Here is a 9,489-nt window from a genome sequence, read left to right as displayed (position 1 = left end):
TTACAATTTTTTTTCAGTCTTGATGTGTAAATGGTTCTGCAAACTACTTAGACCTAATCTTATTAACTGTTTGACTCACTTGAGTAAGGGCATGTGTGAATTCTCTGCTCAACCTGACAATCTGGTACAATTGAAGGAGCACCTTTTTCTGTATGTCATTTTATTTTTTTCTGTTACTGATATTGGTATAAACAGAATTTTCCAGGCAAAAGTTTCATTAATTTATGGTACCAGTATACATGCATGACTACAGTTCCATGAAAACCGATTGTTGGTAGGTCACAAATACTGAGATAAATGTAAAAGTTCATTGAAGTTGCATTGAAAAGATACCATAGTTCAATACATTTAAATGCCAAGGGGCAGTTTTTTAATTCCTTGCGTCCCACATGTATTAAAGGTCTAATTGAGCAGTTTTTATGAATATAAAATCATTTCTGGGTAACAACTGTACCTCATTCTCCCGCACATGCAAACCTGATTAGAAGGCCCTGTGTAGATTGTATTTTCAACCAGCAACTATCAGGAAATAACTCATCACGTTTTTTTATACATTTGCTAGTTTCATCAGCTGCTGTACTGTATGCTATAAAACACAATTTTGACTCCACTGGGCCTTTTAAGATGACTTACTCCCATGAAGTCTGAAATAACTAAAGATCATTTACCTACTCGTATCTTTGATAAACACACAGGTGAAAAAATTATTTTACTGTCCGCTGTATATGATTGTCAGCATATGGTGTGTTTTGATATATTGTACATGTGAGAGGAAATGAATTACCTCTAGTTGAGCTTTTGTTTAGTGATGGTCAGAGCTATGTGTATGCAGAGCATAAAACTTTGGTTTCTATATTGAACTACTGTATGCAATGTTTGAGAATGTAAATCTGGCGATTGTAACGTTTTGGTGTGCTATCCTTTTCTAGACTACAATTGTGTGTTCAATATACTGTTTATTTTTTTCAACATGCAGTTTAACACCTTGGATATGATTTCCAGAAGTTGATTCCTTTAGAAATTGTGTAAATTATATTGATTGAAAAGAATTGGGAAAATATATGGAACCTGGCAAGAAGTTGTCATTGTATGATTCCATGTTGAAATTGAGCAACTAATGATTCAATAAACCAATTTGAAGTATATTGTATGTTGCTTTAGTGAAAAAGTATTTTAAAATAGTTTATAAAGGGTCATTATCTAGTTTGCCTGCTTTAGCAAGTGTAGTGCCAATGTCTTCATCAAATACCATGTGAGCATCTTGTTTTGGGCCTGCATAACAGGAATTTTACCCAGGAGTCATTCCTGTAAGTTGTGGTTTTTACTCTTTCAATACCAAGCTGCTCCTTCCTGGATGTGTTATTTTGTTTTTGTACAATGGCTTCAACGCCCCCTGAAAAACAACTGATGGGTTTTGAACCAGGGCATAAGATGTACTATTTCATCCACCAGTCACTCAGATGTTTTACAGGCAAACATATTACTAGTAGTAATGTATATTGTTAATTTCATTACCAAAATAGCACAAAAGAGACCCAATGTTCACCTGCCACTTTAAGGGTGGGAGGAGACCGTGGTAATGCGACTCGGGTCATGTTTGTGCCTGTGAGATTGACCTAGCTTGTGAACAAAATAATGTAAATGGCCAAGAAACCCAAGGACAAAGTCTCACTTCAGTAGAATTTCGTGTCATATAAATTTGACATTTTTATGCCTGTGCGCACGTGAAGAGCTGAGTGAAAGATTCATTTTTAGAAGCGCTGCGCACAGACATTTGTCATTCTAATGAATTTCCTCCTCCCTATAGGCTGTTTTGTCATTGTTGGTAATCAGGCCTACTACTGTTGTGTCGTCTGCAAACTTGATTGAATTGGAGGTTTGCGTGGCCACGCAGTCATGGGTGAACAGGGAGTACAGGAGGGGGCTGAGCACGCACCCATGTGGGGCCCCTGTGTTGAGGATCAGCATTGTGGAGGTGCTGTTTCCTACCTTCACCACCTGGGGGCGGCCAATCAGGAAGTCAAGGACCAAGTTGCACAGGGTGGGGTTCAGACCAAGGGCCCTGAGCTTAACGATGATCTTGGAGGGTACCAAACGAACGTCCTGGAAGCTGGGACACTGACAGACGATCGCTCTAACTGGCAGCACCTGATGTGCTTATCAAGCAGGCTAAGCACTTGGACAAGGTTGCTGCTGCCCCCTGGGGGAATGGAGTGTGGATGTGTAACCTGGTCAGTGTGTCTGTCTATGTCCAAACACTAACCTTGCCCCATATAACAGATGACCCAATATCTAAATCTTATCAGGACACAAATGTACTTATCTGCCAAAATGAACGATCGTTTTGGAAATCTCCCACTATTGTCCTCTCATGAAATCACAGTATATCACATATAAAGTATATAATATGTAAACAGGTGGCTGAAGCAGGTACAGTATGTGGAACGCTACAAATGCCACATCATGCCAGCCACAGTAGATTTGCAGTGTGATGATGTATGGCATCCGTGACCTACTGAAAAGAGCACAGCCTGCTATTCAAACGGAAACACATGTTCAGATCAAGTTAGCTTTGTCTGGTCATATTTCCCAGACAAAGAAAACAAGGTTTGGTTTTTATGGCATGGTGGTTTAGTGGGTGAGTAAAACATTCCCTGTCTGATAGGGAATGTGCTCAGTACTGTTTTTGTAGGGGAAAACCAATATCCTAAAAGTCTGAAGAACATGATCAAATCAAATTTTATTGGTCACATACACATATTTAGTAGATGTTATCGGTCACATACACATATTTAGTAGATGTTATCGGTCACATACACATTTAGTAGATGTTATCGGTCACATACACATATTTAGTAGATGTTATTGGTCACATACACATATTTAGTAGATGTTATTGGTCACATACACATATTTAGTAGATGTTATTGGTCACATACACATATTTAGTAGATGTTATCGGTCACATACACATATTTAGTAGATTTTATCGGTCACATACACATATTTAGTAGATGTTATCGGTCACATACACATATTTAGTAGATGTTATCGGTCACATACACATATTTAGTAGATGTTATCGGTCACATACACATATTTAGTAGATTTTATCGGTCACATACACATATTTAGTAGATGTTATTGGTCACATACACATATTTAGTAGATGTTATTGGTCACATACACATATTTAGTAGATGTTATTGGTCACATACACATATTTAGTAGATGTTGTTGCGGGTGTAGCTAAATGCTTGTGTCTCTAGCTCCAACAGTGCAGTAATAGCGAACAATTCACAACAATATACACATCTAAAAGTAAAATAATGGAATTAAGAAATATATAAATATTAGGATGAGCAATGTCGGAATGGCATTGACTAAAATACAGTATAATACAGTATATACATATGAAATGAGTAAAGCAGTATGTGAACATTATTAAAGTGGCCAGTGATTCCATGTCTATGTATATGGGGCAGCAGCCTCTAAGGTGCAGGGTTGAGTAACCAGGTGGAAGCCAGCTAGTGATGGCTATTTAACAGTCTGATGGCCTTGAGATAGAAGCTGTTTTTCAGTCTCTCTGTCCCAGCTTTGATGCACCTGTACTGACCTCACCTTCTGGATGATAGCGGGGTGAACAGGCAGTGTCTCGGTGGTTGTTGTCCTTGATGATCTTTTTGTCCTTGCTGTGATATCGGGTGCTGTAGGTGTCCTGGAGGACAGGTAGTTTGCCCCCGGTGATGTCTTGGGCATACCGCACCACCCTCTGGAGAGCCCTGCGGTTGCGTGCGGTGCAGTTGCCGTACCAGGTGGTGATACAGCCCGACAGGATGCTTTCAATTGTGCATCTGTAAAAGTTTGTGAGGTTCTTAGGGGCCAAGTCGAATTTATTGAGCCTCCTGAGGTTGAAGAGGCACTAATGCGCCTTCTTCACTACACTGTCTGTGTGGGTGGACCATTTCAGATTGTCAGTGAAGTGTACTCAGAGGAACTTGAAGCTTTTACCTTCTCCAATGCGGTCCGTCGATGTGGATAGGGGCGTGCTCCCTCTGCTGTCCCCTGAAGTCCACGATCAGCTCCTTCGTTTTGTTGACGTTGGGGGAGGTTATTTTTCTGTCACCACACCGCCAGGGCCCCTCACCACCTCTCTGTTGGCTGTCTCATCATTGTTGGTAATCAGGCCTACTACTGTTGTGTCGTCTGCAAACTTGATGATAGAGTTGGAGGCGTGCGTGGCCACGCAGTCATGGGTGAACAGGGAGTAAAGGAGGGGGCTGAACACATACCCTAGTGGGGCCCCTGTGTTTAGGATCAGCATTGGGGAGGTGCTGTTTCCTACCTTCACCACCTGGGGGCGGCCCATCAGGAAGTCAAGGACCAAGTTGCACAGGGCGGGGTTCAGACCAAGGGCCCTGAACTTAGTGGTGAGCTTGGAGGGCACTACGGTGATGAAGAACGAGCTGTAGTCGATGAACAGCGTTCTTGCATTGGTGTTTTCTCTTGCCCAGGTGGAATAGGGCAGTGTGCAGTGCAATGGCGATTACGTCATCCATGGATCTGTTGGGGCGGTATGTGAATTGTAGTGGGTCTAGGGTGTCAGTTAAGGTGAAGGTGATATGATCCTTAACTAGCCTTTCAAAGCACTTCATGATGACAGAAGTGAGTGCTGCGGGGCGATAGTCATTTAGTTCAGTTACCTTCGCTTTCTTGGGTACAGGAACAATGGTGGACATCTTGAAGCAAGTGGGGACAGCAGACTGGGATAGGGAGAGATTGAATCTGTCCGTAAACACTCCAGACAGCTGGTCTGCGCATGCTCTGAGGACACGGCTAGGGATGTCGTTGTACTGTCTTATCCTCAAAGCGGCGAAGAAGGTGTTTAGCTTGTCCAGGAGCAAGACGTCGGTGTCCGTGACGTGGCTGGTTTTCCCTTTGTAATCCGTGATTGTCTGTATACCCCGTCTCATTTCTGAGCCGTTGAATTGCGACTCCACTTTGTCTCTGTACTGACGTTTTGCCTGTTTGATTGCTTTACGGAGGGAATAACTACGCTGTTTGTATTCACCCATTTTCCCAGTCACCTTGCCATGGTTAAATACGGTGGTTCGCGTTTTCAGTTTTGCGCAAATGCTGCCATCTGTCCACATGTGTACATGTGCACACACATGTATCCTTTAGATTATAACTTCTTTGAACATTTAACATCAGAGGCTGACAATATTATTCAAGCATATCTGGGTCAATGTATTTGATTTAGTGAATGTGATCTAGAGAATGTAATTGCACCACCCAGAGACTGTAATAAATGCCATCCATTGTGAATTCAGGATAAAAAAGAAAGCGTAATATACACATTTGAAAGTAGCCTATATGCCCATTATCTCTGGGATTGAAAAGTTGATGGTGAAAGCAACATTGTGCCTGATTTCATGTGGTATATTAATGTCTCAGCAGTATGATTTTTAGAGCCAAAATGTCCACAGTCTTAATTGAGTACTTAGATTCTGTAACATCTGACATCTACTGGTGGCGATTAAGTGCCTCAGTCAAATGCGGGGAGCACTTACACTAATTGATTGTGGCCATAAATCTGTCACGTTGCAGCCAGCTTGTGGGAAACCACAAAACTGCTTCATGCAGAATAATTTTTCTCCTGCTCCTTTTGTCTTTACTCTCATCGAATCCCGGCCTATACAACAATGACATTGTCAAATACATTTCAAAGATTTACAGTCTTTTAGAAACATTTATTTGGATGCCCAGAATCACTGTACTAGTCAGAAGATAACCAATGAAGTGAAAAAATTGGCCTTGGAATCATCAAATCATCAAAAATGTATTGAGATCTTACCCAAAGGAAAATGGGCAGTTGTGACCTTTGACCTAACACTAGACTGGAGCATCAACGGAACCCAATTACAATTCTCCTTCTCTTTAAAGTTTGCACTCAGTTTGGACTCAAAAACATCCAATGGGGGTGAGAAACATGAAACTCTGACTCGACACCAGTGCAATCCTTTTAAATCCATGAGGAGGGGTGAAAGAGTGCACACCTCAGGGAAAAGGGGTGAGAATCAGAATTGGGCAAAGCTCTGTGATAACTATAGATAAATACAGTGCCTTCAGAAACTATTCAGACCCCTTGACCTTTCCACATTTCGTAACGTTACAGCCTTAGTTTAAAATGGAATACATTATTTTTTAATCCTCAGCAATCTACACACAATACCCCACAATGACAAAGCGGAAACAGATTTTTGAAGTGTTTGCAAATGTATTCAAAATAAAAAACAGAAATACCTAATTTACATAATTATTCTGACCCTTTGCTATGAGACTCGAACTTGAGCTCAGGTGGCCCTGTTTCCATTGATCATCCTTGAGATGTTTCTACAACTTGATTGGAGTAAACCTGTGGTAAATTCAATTGATTGGACATTATTTGAAAAGGCACACACCTGTCTATATAAGGTCCCACAGTTGACAGTGCATGTCAGAGCAATCGGAGGAGGGCCTTGGTCAGGGAGATGACCAAGAACCTGATGATCACTCTGACAGAGCTCCAGAGTTCCTCTGTGGAGATGAGAGAACCTTCCAGAAGGACAACCATCTCTGCAGCACTCCACCAATCAGGCCTTTATGGTAGAGTGGCCAGACGGAAGCCACTCCTCAGGAAAAGGCAGATGACAGCCTGCGTAGAGTTTGCCAAAAGGCACCTAAAGGACTCTCGTAGCATGAGAAACAAGATTCTCTGGTCTGATAACCAAGATTGAACTCTTTGTCCTGAATGCCAAGCGTCACGTCTGGAGGAAATTGGCCCCATCCCTACGGTGAAGCATGGTGGTGGCAGCATCATGCTGTGGGGATGTTTTTCAGCGGCAGGGACTGGGAGACTAGTCAGGATCGAGGGAAAGATGAACGGAGCAAAGTCCAAAGAGATCCTTGATGAAAACCTGCTGCAGAGCGCTCTGGACCTCAGACGGGGGTGAAGGTTCACCTTCCAATAGGACAACGACCCTAAGCACACAGCCAAGACAATGCAGGAGTGGCTTCAGGAAAAGTCCAGCCAGAGCCCGGACATGAACCCGATCGAACATCTCTGGAAAGACCTGAATATAGCTGTGCAGCAACACTCCCCATCCAACCTGACAAAGCTTTAGAGGATTTGCAGAGAAGAATGGGAGAAACTCCCCAAATACAGGTGTGTCAAGCTTGTAGCGTCGTATCCAAGAAGACTCGATGCTGTAATCGCTGCCAAAGGTGCTTCAACAAAGTACTGACTAAAGGGTCTGAATACTTATGTAAATGTAATATTTCATTTGATTATTTTATATAAATTATGAAAAAAATCGAAAAACACGTTTTTTCTTTGTCATTATGGGCTATTGTGTGTAGATTGATAAGGGATTTTTTTTTCATGTCATCAATTTTAGAATAAAGCTAACGTAACAAAATGTGGAAAAAGTCAACGGGTCTGAATACTTTCCGAAGGCACTGCATGTAGGGATCTTTTACATCCAATTAAGGATGCAGTGTAGAGAGTGCTCGCAAGCCTCCAAAGTGCTTGGCACCACCATGGACAGGAGAAGTACTGCATGGTTAGATCAAGCACAATGGGGTCCTGGGCAGAGATATACAGCCATTGGAGGTTATGTTGGACCAGGATCAATCTGGTTGATTTAGGTGGGATGGTAGTACTCAATTATCTTAACTACACCATTAGAATCCTGTAAAAAAAAATAAAAAAATCCCCCCCAAAATTATGGAGAATATGGTAATCAGCTCTAAAATCATGAAAGGAAGACTTCGCCACCAGAATATGCTATTTCTTGATCCTTTGGTCTTCCAACTCCATTTGTGATTCAAGGACAACACCAAAGCTCTACGGCATTGATAGCCCAGGAGGAGAAGTGGTGGATGTCCACTGGCATCAGGGAGGGTTGCAGACCTGGGGAGGGATGCAGACCTGGGGAGGGATGGACCCAAATGACACCGTCTTACATACTATTGAGACATAAGGGCAGTGTTCGTTATATAGTGCGGCTATCTGCAAAATTACAAAAAAGAATTAGTCATAGGTCACACTCTCACTGCGGTGAAAAGCGGGCGCCGCCCTTCCTGCGCATAAACTGCGACAAAACTCCGCCCTCCCATCCTTCGCACCCCACCCCATCAGATACCTTCGTACAAAAAAAGCAGAAAACACATACAATTTCACAGTTCAAACGGTGAAAGATTAGAACATTTACATAATATGAATAAAAACAGGCCAACAAGAAGAGTTTGTTAATGAAATTACCACTGCATTACGGGGAATCAATGAAAACAGAGTTTGGAAGAAAGATGGTCATCTTGTTAAAGAACATCAATATCTCCTAAAGAGGACCAGCTCTTAGGTCTTCCAGCTAATGGACAAAGAATAGGCTAAACGTCCAAGGACAGATGGAACAGCTCGGGAACAGTAGATACAGCCATACCACCGGTGTCCATCTGTAGACATTTGCTAACTCATCAGACCTGAGACTCAACTGCTTCTGAAATGATGGTCCAAACCTGGTTATTTGTCACCTGGACTCAAAGTCAGCAGTCAGTAAGAAATAACGACCTCCACAGATGGAGAACGAATGATTTCTCTGAAAGACCTGTGAGGACAGTCCCAACAGTGGGTTTGGAAATCTTGTTACTTCCATCCTTTCCATATCCCCTTATTGAAATGGGAAGAGTTTCAGTGATAATGAAGTTAAGCTCTGACAACTGAACCACTTTGTGTGATGAAATGAGAAAAGATGTGTGCATTGGAGAGTGACTGACAACTAGTGTATAGAGCGATGAGCAATGGGGTTTGGTTAACAGACTAGTAGTGAAAATATAGGGAAAAATTGTCTATGGAATGTTGACGTGTGAAGGGAAAACGTCCCTACAAAGACAGAGGTGTCCTTGCAGGTATTTGATGATGTTTCAGATGGACAAAGGTGGTGTGATGGTATCATGGTTGGTGGGATGGTGTTATGGTTATTATCCATGGACATTTGATTTATACATGCTGTCTTACCTTAGTTTGGTGGATTTTTGTTGTTTTAATAATGTCAATGTATCTGTGTCCTAAACTAAGGTCTTTCAAACTAAGCTATAACTCTAAAACCTCACCATTTATAGAATATACTGTATATGAGATAGGAGAAAGTTTCATTTGTCTCCCTCCGTTCACAGGACTTGCATGAACTATCATCTTTGTCCTCTTCCATTGAAGGCATGACAGAAATCTCAAATAGCTGTCAACCCAGGGGTACTGTGGACCAAGAGTCAGGAAGTCAACTTAGAGGATATCAAGAAAATTAGGCAAATATAAAACTAAAACATTCTGAATTTCAATAAACCTCACCCGTTATACTTCACCCATCCATTATAGCTCAGCCATCTTTGAAGCATTCCGACAGCTGTCACTGGAAAGTCACTCCCTCCAAACTGGTCTGTCCATGAATC

The sequence above is a fragment of the Salmo salar genome, chromosome 11 (genome assembly GCF_965601325.2).
Source record: "Salmo salar chromosome 11, fSalSal1, whole genome shotgun sequence".
In the NCBI taxonomy this organism is placed as follows: domain Eukaryota; kingdom Metazoa; phylum Chordata; class Actinopteri; order Salmoniformes; family Salmonidae; genus Salmo; species Salmo salar.
Note: the sequence above shows the minus strand (reverse complement) of the source record.